The sequence below is a fragment of the Neofelis nebulosa genome, chromosome 17 (genome assembly GCF_028018385.1).
Source record: "Neofelis nebulosa isolate mNeoNeb1 chromosome 17, mNeoNeb1.pri, whole genome shotgun sequence".
In the NCBI taxonomy this organism is placed as follows: domain Eukaryota; kingdom Metazoa; phylum Chordata; class Mammalia; order Carnivora; family Felidae; genus Neofelis; species Neofelis nebulosa.
The window spans coordinates 22,684,913-22,702,388 of record NC_080798.1 but is presented as its reverse complement, the minus strand read 5'-3'; the positions used below and the strand labels follow the sequence as shown (position 1 = coordinate 22,702,388).

The 17,476-nt window shown below is 49.0% G+C and overlaps 1 protein-coding gene across 14 annotated transcripts in view; it reads left to right on the top strand.

The window, feature by feature from the left end:
- ZNF536 (zinc finger protein 536) overlaps positions 1 to 17,476 on the top strand; it is a 437,882-nt gene that overhangs the window by 112,368 nt on the left and 308,038 nt on the right. For 10 of the 14 annotated variants that reach the window (XM_058707985.1, XM_058707980.1, XM_058707982.1 and 7 more), the window contains one exon: positions 5,078 to 5,193. The exons of the other annotated variants lie outside the window; for them this stretch is intronic. The gene's annotated coding sequence lies outside the window, so the exon portion shown is untranslated. The remainder of the gene's footprint in view (positions 1 to 5,077; positions 5,194 to 17,476) is intronic. 14 annotated transcript variants of the gene reach the window in all.

The following is a 17,476-nucleotide window of genomic DNA, read 5'->3' as shown; positions in this document are numbered from 1 at the left end:
AGGCAGATCAGTGGACCTTGGCAGAAGACATAACACATACACTTGAAGGCAGCCATGAAGGTTCCTATGGTCTAGTCCCTTCCTTTGGACAGCCTGGCCACCAGCACATTTGGTAGAGGTAGATGTCCACTTGGGAGCAAGCTTTCCATGGGCAGGGGACCCAGGACCCCCAGGGCAGAACCGCCCAGCAATCTCAGAGAATAATGGCTGGTAGTTGAGTGGTAACAGGTGCCAGACCCTGAGCTAAGCACTTTTGGATACATTATCTCCACTCAATGGATGAAGAAAGGGAGGCTTGGGTGATGATGTGACTTCTCAATATCAGTGCTGGTATTTACCGGGACCTGGTCTAGGATCTCTGCTCCTCATGGCTGTGACTCCTGCCTCCCGGGGAAGATTCTGTCAGTGTCCAGCCAGTGTAGGATTGCACTGAAGCCAGGTGTCTTCTGGTCAGAAACACCTGACCGACTCCTTTTATCCTGAAGATTCAGCCCAGAGGCGGGAATATTTGTCTCCCTCATAAGTCTGCCAGAGTCCTACAGGCTGCCCCACACAGTTCTCTAGAGATGTGTGTTCTTTGAGTTATGGGAAGGAAGTCAAGGATGGATAACCAAATCCTGTGACAATGAACAAGACCTTACTTACTATTTCTTCTCTTACACTGTACATCAGCCCACTAGATGGGCATACAGGGGCTTATGTACACACTTGTTCATTAAAGAGATACCAGCACTATTCTTTCATCCATTTTTGAGGCACTTTGCATTTCCATATGTATTTTTGCATTTACACATTAATTCATGCATTTATTACTTTTTAAAAACTCTTTTCATCTTCACTTACCTCTCCATCCATCCAGGCACGCGTGCCTTTGTGCTTTCATTCACTCATTCACCTATTTGTTCATGTATGCATTTGTTAGTTCGTTCATTCAACAAATGAAACACTTTGAAACGAATTGAAGCCCTTGAAGAAACGTGGAATAGTTTAACCATGACCCCAGGTAGACCGTGGGCATCTTTCTCATCACTGGGAATAGAGTCACATGAAGCTGGATAAATAGTGCCGGGGCCCCAAGAAGAAATTATTGCCCTGTAAAAGGCACAGCAGAACCTATCCACTGTTACTGTGAAATCCAGATGCCACTTGTGTGCTGGGGTCTTTGAGGCTGTCCTCTCCAGGGCTTCTCCATTGCCTGAGAATTCATAGGGTCCCCCAGGACTGCCTCCATAAGTCTTGTGACCCTGAGCCATCCTTGGGCTCCTCCTGGAACGTGAGACCTGGAAGAATCCCCAACGGGGAAGCAATAGACAGTTGAGTCCAGGAACCAGGACAGTGGTGTGACAGGATGGACAGGAGGGGCTGTCTGTCCAGATGAACTCGTGAGGAGCACGAGCGGGCAGGAGGTGCAGGGAAGGGAATCGCAGGAATAAAAAAATACCAAAGGTCCTACAGAACTAACATTTCCTTTTCTTCCTCCACCAAAGAGTTTCCATCGTCTTTTTTTTTTTTTTTTTTCGAAATTCACATTATCAATGAAAGACAGGTGGGATGAATGCTAAGGTGCCTGTTTCTCTAGTTAAGATTCTATATTTGGAAGCACAGAAACCATAAAATGCAATGCAAAGATGAGGTGAGATTTCTAGCAAGAGTAGTAATGTTGACTGCAAGCCAGGCTAAGAGCGAGAGTATTTTACACTTGGACACGAAGTATTTGGGGACGGACCTGCCTCCCCCACATAAGGGAGGATTAGACATAACTTTTGTGTCTGAGTTGGTGTCATGAATATAGGTTGATTGTTCAGAGGGCTCAGATGTGGACTTCTTTTGGTTTGCTGAGATGGTTATTTGCTTCCCCACTCAACTTGCCTTACTGTGCATGGCTCCAAACACATAGAGGTGTTTTTTTTCTGCTTCACAGACTGTATTTCAAGTATCTGGCTACCCTGGCTACCAGTATCCTTTAATAAGTAGATCATCAGCCAATGGCTTCCATACACGCCGGCTGTATGGGACATCTGTTGGTCCCGGAAGATGTTTTCGGCCTTCCCGGCTCCATGAATACTTTCCTCACTGCACGGAAGGTGGCGTGGGTGGCCAGTTGGAAGCTCACCCTGCCTTCCTTTAGATTGTACTTGACTCCCAAGGTGCCCTTCTTCCCCCAGGTACTCCTGAAGTCTCACCCCAAGAAGCCAAGCTCAGGTAGCTTATAGTACCTATGTGTCAGAACCCCACCCACTTGAATCTCAACTCATGGCCAATCAAAAGAGTTCTTACTACCGCTGGTTTCCTAGGTAACTGAAGCAGCCAGTTGGGAAGGACAACAGGAAAAGGAAGACACACAGGCATGTGGCTCCCCCTCTGTGTTCATCCTTCATCCACCTCGGGCCCAACCCTGCCCTCACCGTCCAACCATCCCTTTGATTATTGCTCTAGTTGACTTAAAATACACAGCCATAAACACTCAGGGCAGCCGGCAGCATGGCCGGATATAATATTAATTTCTTTTCTGGTTTATTTGTGAAGGAGTCAACCATATAAATCACTTTAAGCCCCTAAGACAGAAAGTGAAATCACGTCTTGAAATGGAAAAGTATAGTATGTTACCATTAAAATCTAAGAAGAATATGCGATCAATTTGAGGTTCCTAATGTAGATATAGTTTTGTTAATCTTGCTTTAGATTATGCGAAATGCTCAGAAAGTTTTCTCCCCCCTCTCTGTTTTAGCAGGAAGCGTTGGGTACCTATCAGTGGCATATCATTAGAAAGTCTGCTGTCTGCTGGACAGTCTCCTTGTAATGCCATTTTTCATGACTTGTTTAATTAACAACCATTTTTGACCTAGACTTGTTATAAAAGTATTGCCATTCTCTCCTGCTAAATTATGTCTAATGAACATATTTGCATGTTATCAGATATAGCAATATATCATTTCAAATTTTGGCGTTTAAGCCTGCATCACTCAAAACAGCTTTTGTGGATTAGTAAGCAGGTGAAATAAAAAATCTCATTTCATATCTGACATTAATAACTTTCAGGGGGAATGAGCATTGGCATTTATGTCTGGACCAGAATCGAGCCCAATGTCCTAGAAACACAAGGGCAGCAGACAAACCTACTCACCAGATAGGAAAATAAATCATGCATAATGCAGAATTTCTACCTTACATGTTAATTAATGTGTGCAATCAATTACTGATGTTACAATATGAGAAAGAAACTGGTGGGGAATGGGGTAATAAAAAATACCTATAGATTTATCTGCTTCTTTTTTCTATTTAAACAAATAGTCTTCAAGCCTGTGAATGCTGTGTTGAGACATGCTCTGAATAATAAGCATCATAAAATCTAATCAGATTTATAAGAGGAATTGATTGTTGTGGCAGGAGGAGAGGGTGGAAAATAAGCCGAAATTTAAGTGTTAATTTTTATGCTAATCCACAGTGGCTTCATATGAAGCAATTTTGTTCTGCGCCACAAATATAAAATTGTCCCTTGCAGAGAAATGTCAGCTTGCTAGACCTGAAAGCAGTAATTTATTAGGTATGTTTCTATTAGTATGTGTCACAGTTGTTAGCAGGCTATACACACAATGGTGCTTCATACTTATCCTCCAAGTCTCAGAATGTTTCAGCTCAGTGGCTGGAACGTGGGGCATTAATACATTATCATATGCGGGGTGGTCTGTGCCCTGTGGACAAAAGGCTATTTAATACAATTTAATGTCATTCTGAGAAGAAGTGGAAAAATAAAGACGGGGAATAAAATGGCATCTGTGTGTTTCACAGTGCACTCATGCACAAACCCTCAGTTTAAGAGGTATGACATTTCTGCCAAGAAAAAGAATAAAACTGGGGCATTTTTTTTTTATAACCTGTTCCCCACTGCAGTATTTTCTAAATGCTATTAAGTGATCGATTTACACGGCCCCATGATGATGTCATCCATAAGAAGGGGAATGCAGATGACAGCAAAATACTAGTGACAGTGACCTTGTTCCAGAATCCTTGGAACCCTGTCAGCTCTGCTTCCAGTATATGGTTTCAAAGAATGTACTTTTTGGACAATATCTAGTTACTGGGTAGTGAATTAATAGAGTTAAGGGTTCTGATGCAATTCACATATAGGTCAATTACATGCACCAACATCTGCTCTGTCACTATCATTTGCATATAGCATTCATATGTTAATGATGCCTCTTTTTACTCAAGTAATATATTTAAAAAACAAGATTTGCATATCAGTTTGGATCAGTATATTACAAGCAATTTATCATTTTCTCCTTCTTGTTATGATTTTAAGAACAATATCTTGAGTGATGGCTGCTATATTTGAGCACGGCTCTGATTTATACAAGAAACCCTTCAGTGGGAAAGCTTCTATTCTAAAGCTGCTTAAAGCCTTATAAATCAATAATGACACAGATGGACTGGTGATAATCTATTTAGAATGCCTGATAGCAAATATTGTTGTACAGATGATTAGAGTGGTAACTGTTTTAGCAGAAAGCCTTGCCTCTCTTTGTAAATGGTAAGTTTGAACAAAAAAGTGCTCGCACGCAGACTTGGTGTCAGGAAATCTCTGAGCTGGGGTCTGGATTGCAAAGGGGAAAACATGGGGGGAGGAACAAAGGGACTTCCCGCGCTCCTGCCAATATAATCATATCAATCCCTGTTTCTTTAACAAAACAGGACCTCTTAATGGAATTGTGTCTTCAGGTGTAAATAGCATTAAAAGCTGCTTCTCCTCTCCTCTTTGCCCTGATACAGCACAAGGAGTGAGAAAATAAAGTGGAGGTTGTCAGAAGTGGCAGCTGCTTGGAATCCTGATAAATATAAGCTTTTATTGATCTGATGAAAATGAAGGATCCCAGTGCTAGGCAGTATTTAGCTTCTTGTCTACAGCACGTCACCGGTGGCCTTGCATTGGGATAGATTTTCATTCTCCTACACGGGATTTGATTTCATCTTTAACCTTTTCAGTTGAATTTCCTTGACCTCTGCGTATTGCTGTGATTTGGTGAATTTGTTACATTTCACTTTACATCATTTCTTTCTATATTTCCTTTTGTGATAGGGAACTGGGACGCCCCTCTGGCGATCTGTCAGTGCCTGGATCAGCCACATCCTTTCTGGGGTGTTTTCTCACGAGACTGACAGTCCTTAAGACAAGTATGCCGTTAAGCTGCTAAGGTGAGTCTTAACGATATTAGAACTCTCTGCCCTGGACACACATCGTTTCCTCCTGCTTTGTGGAGTTGACCTAACACAGATCCTGACCAAACAGCCCTTCTCTCTCTCCTCCTGACCCCAGGGGCTTCCTCCTGGCCTTCCCCCCCCCCACCCCCCACCCCCATCACCCCGGTAGGACTCCCCTGCCTGCCCATGAGCTCTGGCTGAGTGGTGGCCCACAGGACCTTTCCCCAGGGCCGGGAGGTTTTCCTTTGTGGTTTGGGTGTGTGTCTGGGGAATGGGTGGGGAGGGGGGGAACAAAGGACTCACAAAAAAAGGGTTATTTTCCCCTCTGTGACTTAATTCCCTTCTCAAGTTTTCTTCTGGGATAAATCTGAGGCTTCAGTTCGCAATCCTGAGGTGCCGCTAACATATTCCGGTTCCGAGAAAGGGCCGCTGTTATTTTGAGTAGTTTTGATACAAGCAAATCAAAGTGAAGATTTGAAATAGCTTTTCTGAAAGCCCAAGCTGAAGTCATAAATTATTCTGCACCATGATTCTTTCTGATAGTAAAACCATACCTCTCAGCCTGACATTGCTGAAATGTGCAAAAGTGAAAGTTAGAAATAAAATGAAACATTTAAATCTTGGCTGTTGAGAACCTCAGATAGACATCAAGGCCAGTCGATAAAGGCCCCTATCAATTAGGCTTCTATAGTTATCCTCAGATTCGGTTTATTAGCAGTTGCCCAGGTACGGGGTTCCGGCATGAAGAATGGGCAGGGCCAGGTGAAACGCAGGGAGAGACCGTAAGCTGGAAAGTGAGGGTGTGGCGTGCCAAGGTACGCGTGGTGGCAGGGCACAGGGCCACGGGGCGGGGGGCGGGGGGCGGCTGCCTCACATTGTCTCGTGGGAGAAAATATTTGCCGCAAAAGGGTTGGAAGTTTTCCCTTTTTTTACCCCCTTTATTTGAGTTAGAAAGTGTTGATTTCACACCGTGGTGAGTGTTTTCCGTCAGCTTCTTGGTGGGTGTATTCCGTGTTAAGAACAAGGAACAGTGAACGCCAGCGGCCCGGCGGGCCTCCCCCGGCAGCGGGGACTTCTGCAGGGCCCCGGCTCTTCTCTGGCGGTGGAGAAACCAAGGGCCTCCCAGCCCCGGGCTTCCAGACCGAGCTGTTTGGCTACTTCCCTCCTCAGCATATCACAGGCAGAGCAATTTTTGGTTCCATAGCTGTTTGGTTGGGAAAACAAGACTGTGATTGCCAGTAAGGTTTAGAATTTGCCTGCCAGATAAGGGAATGTCTGTGAAGACTATTTTCCCTCTTGGGAGGCAAAACACAGATGGGGGAGTTAGGAGTCTTACAATATTTAGCTGCTACATTGATGGTAGGAATTCTGCTGCGTGGATGCTCACAGTTTCCGAAAGCCCAGCTTAGCGCCACTGCTGAGGGCCTCAGGTAGAAGAGACCCGTGAGGCTGGCTTTCCCAGGGGAGCCGCTGCCCCAGCTTGTTCTGGAGCATTCCGTGCTCTGTGGCTCCTGAGCGGGAGAGGAGGCACTGCAAGGGGACTGACCGTTTCCCTTGACCTGCATCGGACGGGGAAGGAGAGAGAAGGCTGAGCTACCACATCTGACCAGGTGGGGGGACTGAGCGGGAGGCTGCGGACTGACTTGAGCTTCTTGTGCGAATGGACATGGCCATCTTTCGGGTGGTTTCTCAGACTCTAGAATAAGACACGCGCCAGTTTCACTTCCAGCACGGAGGCCCACGTTTTAGAGAGTTAATCACCTGGGCCTCAGAGAGGATAAAGGACAACAATGTGGTGTTCTTGGGACTGGCGGTGAGAAGGTGGGGAGATTTTCCTGCCCGGAAAATGTAAATCTTGGAATGATTTTAGGGTCATGTGAACTGGAAGTAGGATTCGCAACCTTCTATCTGAGAGCGAGTTTGGGGCCCTGGAGACCAAGAGAGGGGACAGGTCTTAGGGACAGGCACCTCCTTCCAGGCCTGTCACTGACTTCCCAGCTCCAGCACACGGGATTCTCAGGCCCTGGAGTTGGACACTTTCTCCAAATAGTCTGGAATTGTGATGTTCTAGTCGGGCCATTTCTGGACTCCTAAAGGTACCTGTCAGGACCCTTGCTTCTGTCCTCTCCAAGACCGTCTTCCCGATCCTTTAAAATGGACACTTGGCTTTGCAAAGTGTTCTATAAAACGCTACACACGTGCAGCTTTGGGACAACCAGTCACCCTGAAGCACCATTGCATAGAAACCCCAAGCAACCTAGTAGTAACCGAACCCCTCACACGTGCCAGAAAATGATTTAATAGCCCACCACAACGTGGATTTCCAGAGAATTGCCAGCAGGGACAGGAGGCAGAGCCGTGAGGTGTGGCTGTCCGGCCCCCCTGAGCTCCACCCTTCAGAAAGACCCCAGGACTTGCAGAGGCCAGTGCATCTCAGAGACCATAGGACCTCTCACCTCCGTCCGACAGACACAGTGTGGCCCCTCTGAGGCGAGTGTGGGCAGGACCTGGGACTAGGGTGCTGGCCCCGCTGTGGCTCCGGCTGTCCTGAGGTGGCCCCGTTGTCCTGGCACAGCTGCGTGAGTCAACAGCCCTCCTGCAGCAGTAATTACTTGAGTTAAATGCTGCGGTACTCTGGGAGCACAGAGGAGGGAGTGAATAATTGTAATTTCTATGTGATAATGATGATAAGCCCTGCATATGTGTGTGGGGCTTTGCGTCGTATTTGAACTTCACCAGGAGATCTCCAGGCTCATGGAGGTAAAGATCAAGATCCCCGCACACTCCTCTGTAGCGGCCGAATGAGGTAGGAAAGTAAGGTCTCGTTATTCTCACGTGGCCCCAAAGAGAACTCAAATCAGAGATCATTCGAACTCTGGAGAACAGGTACGGTGGCACTGGTTCTGGTCCAGAAGTTTCTTGGGCTTATCTTAATCCTGTGTTCCCAGCAGGTAGATACTGTCATTAGTTCCATTTTCCAGATATGGAAACTGGGGTCAGAGAAAGTAAATGGCCTCCTTCAGGTCACACGGCTGGCGGGTGGTGAGCATGCTTCTTCCTGATTTCGGAGCCTGATCCCTCGGCCCGGGAGCAGTCCTGGGTACAGTCTTAGATAACACAGGCAAGCTGCCTGCCCTTAAGGATCTTGTGTTGTGGGGCTTGGAAGCAGCAGACAAGGGAACCATGGATAAGATGATGTCAGATAGGGGTAAGTGCCACGAGGAATGTCTGGGACGGGAAAGAGGGAGGGAGGGTCCTCGAGAGGGGTGGGTGGTTAAGATGGCCCTCCTGAGGAAAGCACATTGGAAATGGGAGGGCTGAAGGACATACAGAAGCCAGCCAGGTGTGGTCTCGAGGAAGAGCGTTTCTGGCAGAGGGAACAGCATGTCTGAGGGACGGGGTATAGGCCAGTGAGGCTAGAGCACAGTGCGCCCTGGCGAGAGGGTAGGTGGGTTGGAGGGCCTGGATTGGGCATGGCTTTGTAGACCATAGTGAGGAGTGTTGCCTTAGTTTTATGTCTCTGTTGCTTTTGACCGGCGCGTGTATCTTGTGAAGCTCTCGGGCCCCTGCCTTCAGAGGCAACATGGTGACTCATGATAGTGCCCAATGGCTGCCCACTGGAGCTTCCTGTGCAGCCCAGGGAGGCCCGAGCCCACCCCCCCCCCACCCCCCGGCCAGCTGTGGGCTTGGGCACAGTTGCAGGTGGAAGGCTGTGGGGGCCCCCCTTAGTCAGGGAGCTTCGCCTGCCTGAGTCCGTGTGGGGGTCTGGGAGGCGTAGGCCCCTCCCATACCTGACTCCAAGCTGAGATGTGAGCACTGTTTTGTTGTTAATGCTGATTCAGGGGTTGTCTGGTAGCATGCGGACTCTTGGTGATGATAGTCTGGCCTCTTTTGCCCTCAGCAGCCTGGTTGCTGGACTCTAGGAGGGTGAGCAGACACCTTGGCGATCAACGCTTCCTTTATTTTAGAAGTTTAGAGACTGAGGCCCGGAGAGGGCCCAAGGCACGGTTGTGCCCAGCCCGGCTCTCACCTGAGCACAGCAGACAGGCTCTCTGGCAGCTCCATGCAGCTTGGGGGCCACTCTGAGCTGGTGGAGGCCGCGGCAGGGGCTGGGGCTGTCCTGTTTGTCTAGCCGCTCCCAGAGCACCTCATACAGCTTCTGGCATGCCGAGTGGTCAGCAGTCATCCGGGGGCATTGATTGATAACCTCTCGCCTCTGCAATTTGTAATCATTAGAATTTGTTGCACCTTGCTTTAAGCAAACGCAATCGATATGTACCAAATCCACACTGCTTTCCATATTCCCTGGAATGCAGGGATTGCCAAGCCTAAGGCCTACTTGGGTTTGATGTGTGCCGACATTCAGGACACGATGAGGCCGGGACTGGCTGGGAGGTCCTGATCTCTGCACAGGTGACTGAGGGTTGCCCCTCAGGTGTTCTATCTAATAGGCCCATCTTAGGGATACAGAACCCTGCAGGTTTTGAACAAACATGATCAGTGCTAAAGCCAGCTCAGCTACGGGAGGGCTAGGGCTCTGCCCCAGACTGAGTTCCTGAGGACAGGGACACCTGCATGGGCTTTGACCCAGCCTTTTACTGTGTGTCCTGGACAGGCCTCAGCTCTCTCTCTGGGCAGTTGTCCTAGACCCAAATTCAGGGTCTAGGTGGTAAATGAAGGAAGCTGGATGTGGACAGAGCAGGCTGGAGGGTCTGAGCATCCCCTCAGCCCTCATCATTGCAGCCACCACCTAGGAATGTGGGCAGATTGTTTTCTTCAGGTCGTCATAGTTTTTAGGGAAAGAGAAGTTAAAGAAATCCAGTTCTTTTTTTTTTATTTTTCATTTAACGTTAGCAACTAATTTAAATTAAAAAAAAACTTTCTGCAAATGCAAGTGTCTGTAGACTGAGCAGAGCTGCGGCCAGCGCTCAGCAGTGCGCACAGTGGGTGTCCAGTAAGCACGGGCAGCACTCGCCCCAGCCGCCCACCGGACAGCCAGGCTCTGGGAGCAGGTACAGCGCACGGGGAACCCAGCATTTGCCGGTCCTTGGTCCCATCTTTGTTCCTGTGTTCCCTCATTGTGGGGAGGCCAGGGCAGTTCCTGGCTGCATGGGGACGTTTGCTGCCCAGAGGAGGGGACACACTGAGAAAGCACCTGTCTTCTGGGGAGAGTGGGCAGGATGTCCCGGTGCCAGCCTCCACCGTCCCATCTCATGGTGTCACCCCTGACCCCTGAGTTATAGGGTGCCACCCCATATCTAAGATGCGGACACGGTGATGGGTGAGTTCGGTTCCTGCCCCTGGGAGCACGTGATAGAACCACCCTTCCTTCCTCCTACCTGTCGAGGGTAAATGCCCCCAGCCTCCCGAGTCTTGATGGGTCCTTGTGGGTGGCTGATGTACCTACTCTGTTCTGCCTGGAGAAGGGCAATGCTGACCTTGCACCAACTTGACTGGAAGCTCTGGGCTGACGCTGGACATGGGTGGCCGCTGTTGACCCTGGAGATGAGCCAGAAGGACAAGATACATTCTGTCCTGGGAGGTCACCTGGCGTGAGAGAGAAAATGGCAAGGCTGCTCAGCCCAGCTATTTGCCCGGCCCTTCCTGGTCCCATGACTCTGCTCCTTCTACAAACGTGACCCATGCCCTCAGCTCCCTGAGAGGCCAGCAGGTCTCCCGACAGGGGGCGCAGGCCCCCATACAGCTGCCAGGCTCCTGCCAGGGTGCTGGGGGGCGGAGAGCTTTCCTATAGTCCAAGTGCGTGGGATGGGGATGGGCTGGTCTCTGGCCTCACTTCCTGTTGGCCCCTGCCTGGCTCCTTTCATCCCGTCCACATGCAACATGGAGTTTCTGTGTATGTAATATTATTTGTTTTTATTTCTGTAATCCCTTTATTGTTTGCACAACTGCTGTCAGACTGTTGCCTGAAAGTATCACAGGATAATTGCAGAACGCCTGCATAAGTAATTTCTCATGAAATCGGGCCTTGTCTGCATATAAAATTGTTTTCCGTTGCTGCATACATGGACTTCATTATATGGAGGCTGTTTACCGGGCTCGCACCTTCCCCACAGGCCACAGAGACGGGAGGGCCTGACACTGGGAAATAATGAAATATACTATCTTTATGCTTTTTCGGCCAGACGACATTTCTGGAGGGCGACTGTGGGGCCTGGCGTGGTCAGAAGGAGCCTGGCCCCAGAAGGAGTGGAGGCATTGGTCTGGGTGGGGGAGGCTTTGGTCCAGGTGGGGCCTCGATCCTGGCCTCCCCGGCTCCAGGGCAAGGCAGGCCAGCAGCTAATCCCGCGTGCGCCCAGCGTCGCTTCCGCCCGCATTTCTGTGATATTAATGGTGTGTGGTAGTGAAAGAAATGTGTTTTATTCTCAAGTCTAACCCTGCTGTTATCAAAGTAACTTCCAGCTTATTAGCGACAAAGGACTTTTCTCCTCTCGGCTGCCCTGTTCGCCGGGGCTTCCTGAATTAAACTGCTGCTTCCTGTCCTTGATATGCACGACCACATCTGGGCAGCCCGATCCCAGCCCCGCTGCCTAATAACAATCACCTTCCCTTTCAGTGTCTGTTGATTGTTTCTAATTCACTCTGACAGATAGTGCCTGACAACTCGCCGGCTCGTCCCTCCCTCCGTGACCTGGAGTTACTCACAGCACTTATAGAGTCTGTCATTTTTAATATTTGATTTCATTTTAAGTTATGTGTTTTACTGAGAAGATGAAACCAAAAAAAAGGGGACTTGTAATGGAACATAAATTTAACCCTTCTTGCCACCCGGCACCAGCCCCGGCAAAGCCTCCCCTGCATCTGGGTGCTGGTTTCTCTTTCCACTGCTGGGGCTGCTGAGGCTTCTCCTCTCCTCCTCCTCCTTTCTTTTCTCCCTCCTTCTTTCTCTCCTTTTTTTTTTTTTTTTGCTCGTTGGCTTTCTTTCTTTCGTTTCTGGAAACAAAAGCTTCATGTCACATTCTTTCCCCTTAATGGCGCTTGATTCGGAGCTAATAATGGCCCTTTCTGCTTTGCAACCAGGTTGTAATGGAAAGACCTTTCAGGGGGTTTTACTCTGGAGTGAGGGGGTCAGGGGAGAGGCCTGGAGAAGTCTCAATGACCAGCTTCAGTTAAGGTGTCAAGACGTGCCTTGGATCTTTCTTTTTGGAGATGCTTCTCTTCGTGTGGGCTGGCGTGGCGGGGAAATGCCACTTCTCCCTGGGTTTGAGGTGAGCTCGCTCAGAGTGGGGCCTTCCCAAGAGTGGGGACCAGGCAGGCAGCGGGGTGGAGGCTGCTGGACACACGTTTCCTGCTGCCACTTCCCTCGGAATCTGCCCCAGCGAGCGGCCTTGTGAGGCAGGCGTCCTCACTGGCGGGGCAGGCGTCCCACGTCACTTCAGGGTCCACTCTGCCATGACTTTGTCTTTGTTTGCCCCTAGACAAAGGCTCCTGTGTCCCTCTTGGCCCTTCAGAGGTTGAGAGCTGTGAGGCCGTGCATTAGGTCAGCTTTGCAAATAGACACCACAACATTTAAAAAAAAAAAAAGAGACACATTAACCCATGGTGCCTCACTTCTCCTGGCCTCGTGTGGATGTCTGTCTGTCCCACACAGTGCAGTATGGGCAGCTGTAGAAACGTGGTAAGAAGGATCTGGGTTGTATCTCCATTAAAAAAAGAAAAATCAACTTCCCCATTGCCCATGGCCTGGTCTCTCAATGACCAAAGCTTAGCCCAAGCATGAGCTGTGTCACTGTCAGAGCCCTGTTCTTCCAGAGCTTCAGGCCGAGTGCCCCTTTGACTCTGGTGGCGGCAGCTGTGCCTGGAGCAGAGGTGTGCCAGTCCTGGGGATCAAGCGGGCGGGTTTCCTAGCGAGCAGAGGGAGAGAAGCTGCTTTCCAGCATATTCTGCGGTAAAGACCGTCTGCTGGGGGCCATGCAACCCACACAGGCTGGCTCTCTGGGAGGCCGCTCTGTAGGGAACACTGGGCTTGGCTGCCAGAGAAGCAAAGGGACTGGACTTAGGGCCAGATCCACTGCCCACAGGCAGGCATTCTAGCTGCTTCCTGGCTGTTCTACTGCCCCTGGCTCCAGGCCTGGTGGACCGAGGGCCTGGGTGGGCCAGCCCCGGCCATCCGTCTTGTCCCAGCTCCTCCCAGGATGACTCTTTTCCCGGGGATCTTCTTTCACCAAGCCTAACCCTTCTAAAACCCGGGTTCTCCTTCTCTCTCTGGGTAAACCGAGGAAGAACTGCCGTCTAGGTGGGGACACTTTTCCTCTCCCCAGTCCCAAGCATCCCCTCCTTTGGTAAGAGGTGACAAAGGCAAGAACAACTCCCTGTCTTGATGGTTTTGCAGTGCTGCTAGTATATTTTGAGATCGTCTTTTGTTTCAGGCACGCTAATTAAAATGAAAAAGGAAGATAATGCACAAAAAGTAAAGTGGGCACAAGCCTTTTAGCTTTATGTAGGAAATAAAGATCTGTGTGTACAATGGTGTGGTATCTGTTGGATAAAGACAAGATGGCTTTTCTCTTTCACTGACCCAGGTGGTCTTCATGGGTATGGTAATAGGCCAGGTGGGAAAGAAAAGAGAGGGAGAAAACTATCTCAACTTTCCTTCCGTATCAGGCCTTCCCTGACACATGCGTGTGTGTGTGTCGGGGGCGGCGGGGGGGGGAGGGGGTTGCTGCCAGGAGTGGTTGGCAGTGATGTGATTCTGGGACGGTCCTCACAGCTGCCTCAGCTCTGCAAAGTTGGGTTCAAAGGATCCAGCGCCATGAAGAAGAACACAGAGCCCTTCTGCTTTTGGGAGGACAGTTGAAATAGGATTCTAAAGGTGGTTCTGCATTTGAGGTTTAGCCTCAAGGCCAACAAGACCAATTTATACTTTCATTCCTCTCAATATGGCCTGTTGGGCTACTGTTGGATCTTGTTTTAAATCAGAGAGAAATTGAGAGCTGACATCAGCTGAACACTTTGATTTGGATCTTGTGTCTCAAGCGCCCACCTATTACCGGGTGAGTTGGGGCAAGCCCCTAGAATTCTAGGTTGAGAGGTAGAGGGACACACGGTATTTCCTGTCTGTCCCCCATAATCCAGATTTTCTGTGGAGTTTGCATGGGGAACAGTAAGTTCAGTTAGGATTGAAACCCAGAAGGCTCTGGAGTGTACTACTTTTGCAGGAGGTAGCTATAACCAGGGCTGCAAATTAGTATGACCCCAAGGACTGTCCCTAAGGATGTTTGACACTCAGCCTAAAAGGATGTGCCCAGAGGGGAGTCAGGCGTGTCAGTCTTCAGTAGAGTTTGAGCCAACAGAAATGTGCAAAGCTTTGCCACTCTGTGTGCTACCGTCTGAGCAATGAAGGGTACAGACAGAGGGGAGAAGACACACAGAAAGCCATATCACAATGAGAATGTGACCAGTGCCACCTCCTAGGTTAAACGGAGAGCCACAAATTCAAACTGGGGAGCGAGAGATTAATAAGTAAGAGCAATGTGAATACGATGTTGACTGTGCTCAGCACTGCACAGTCCTTTTAAGAATGGACAAGTCAGGGGCTCCTATGTGGCTCAGTCGAGCATCCAACTGTTGATTTTGGCTCATGTCATGATCCCATTGTTGCAAGATCGAGCTCCTTGTCGGGCTCTGTGCTGATCGTGGAACCTGCTTAAGATTTCTCTCTCTCTCTTTCCCTCCGCCCCTTTCCCCCGGTCATGCTCTCACACTCTCTCTCTCTCTCCAAAAAATAAAAAATAAATAAAAAGGGAAAAGTCAGACTCATTGTGTGGCTCAGGAAGAGCTTCATGGAGAGCTGGTGTTGCAGCTGGGCCTTGGGGCCCCAAAAGATTTTCATAAATAGAGATGAGGGAAAGGCAAGAGGGAAGTTGCTTGCAGAAGGCAGGAATTTGCCAGGCGCATTTGCAGCTGGGGTGTGTGGGGGGAGGGGATGCTGAGGGCCATTCTGGGAAGAGGCAGTAGAGGGGAAACTGGGGACGGGCTTGGTGTTGGGGAGTGATAAGTAGCTCTGTGGTGTTGGCACTTAGGGTACACGTTAGCATGAGTGGAAGTGTGGGGAGACATGACTGATGGTGAGAGAGGCTGCATGCCAGGTCAGGGAGTTTGTGATCAATTGGGATGTACCTGAGAAATGGGCTGACCTGGGCAGTGGATATGGGGCTGGGGAGAAAGAATATACCCATCAGCTTTTTGCAGAATTAGACGTTACTCTGTTACTCTTCACCTGATTGGGACTTACAGTGACCTCAGGAAGGGGTGAAGCAGAGATGGCGTGACGTTTGGGGTGTCCAGCCCGTGCCCCGCTGACACACGGCGCTCTGTTGCAGGGAGTTTCTCTACACTCAGGCCAGGCCCATGAAGTGTCCACAGTGAGCTGGCCTTTAAAAGAAAATGAAAATAATAAAGAGGGAATTGCTTTTTTAAGAAAACCCCTACACTCACATTCATCAGAGGCATACACGTTTTTCTCGGCATATGTGTGCAAAAGATGCACTTTGGGTTGTACCAGGGGTGTGTGCCAATGTCAAGAGCAGGCACGAACAACGGGACAATTAGCAGATTCATCAGTTCTTCTGCTTATACTTTGATTCCAAGAGTAGAATGTTAGTTTGTTCAACTCTCTGCTTTATGCCTTGATCGCAGTGTGAAAGTGTTGGCTAAGCTTAGCTTCCTGGTCAGAGGGTCAAGACCCATGGCTTTTAAACATGCTTATGTGAAATCCAAACATTCATGGCCACTGGTGATCTTGGAATCACGGCACAACTTATGAAACGAACACGTAATTATCTTGTTTATTCAGGGTATAAATAGAGTTCATGCTTTAAAAAATTTTTCTTCCTGATAAGGACTTTAGCTAGCATTTGTTGTCTGTCTGTCTGTCTCTCTGTCTGTCTCTCTCTGTTTCTGTCTCTCTGTCTTTCTCTTTGTCTCTCTGTCTCTGTCTCTCTCTTGTCTCTTCCTTCTCTCCTTTCAAAGGGGAGGAATTTGCTGGGACTTCTGTGGCTTCTTCTGGAAGAGGCAGGGCCGGCCTGTGGATTTCTTCCCTGGAGCACTTTCTGCTTCCCGTCTGGCTCTGGCAGAGTGGGGATATGCACCCAAGGAGGGCCTTGTGCACTCGGACACATCCTTGCCACTTCTACAAACCCAGGGAAGGACTGTTAAGTCACATCTGCCTCTGACAGCCCAGCTGGGGACCAGAGCCAGCAGAGCAAGGCTTCCCGTGGGTGAGGCCTTCCAGGCCTTTTGGGACAGCGTGGGGGGAGGGCAGAGTCAGAGCCGAGAACCACCCCTTGGGTCTAAGCTGCACACTGCCATCATTCACATACCTCTGTTTTTGATTTTTACCACATTGAGTACAACCTGCTTGTAGACTTCATGTGTTTTTAAAAGGTCACCCTTCTTTTAATTATTATATTTAGCTTTGCTCTAAAATAATAATATCTAGGAAATCCCTGGTTTGGTGTACCAGTTATATATTTTTCATGGTGAATATTGAAATAATTATATAAGTTGTTATTTTTTTTTTTAAAAAGTTTTTCTGTGTATCATCTAAAATCATCTTGTGTGTCTGAATCGCCTGTCTGCCAGCCTTTGGGAATCACTGGGTGTCGCTCTTTGGAATGTTTGCATCCAGCCAGGTTCTTAGGATCTGGCTCAGGTTCTTCCATGGAGCCATCGCCTGCCCCACTCCTAAGGAAGCCAGTCCCTCCAGCCCCTGCAGCAAGATTTCCTCTGAGCTCCTGCCTGCCCTCAGGATCCCCAGTTGTCATTGAATCATGTGCTGCTTTGGTCACATCTGACAATGCTGTGAGCAGTTGCTGGGGCCGTGCTTTCTGACTCTTCTCTTCCAGATTGCAAGACTCTTAAGAGTAGGCACCATGCTCTTCTGGGTCAGCCAAAGTGTCTGATTGCTTGAGCTGGCTGGCTGTCAGTCTATCTGTCTATCCATTTGTCCATCTGTCCATTGTTCGTCCATCCATCCATCCATCCATCCCATCCATTTATCCATCCATCCATCCATCCATCCATCCATCCATCCATCTCATCCATTTATCCATCCATTCATCCATCCATCTCATCCATTTATCCATCCATCCATCATCCATCCATCCATCCATCCATCCACCCATCCATCCATCCATCCACCCATCCATCCATCCTATCCGTTCATCCGTCCATTTGTCCATCCATCCATCTTATCCATTCATCCATCCATCCATCCACCCATCCATCCATCTATCCCATCCATTCATCCATCCATCCC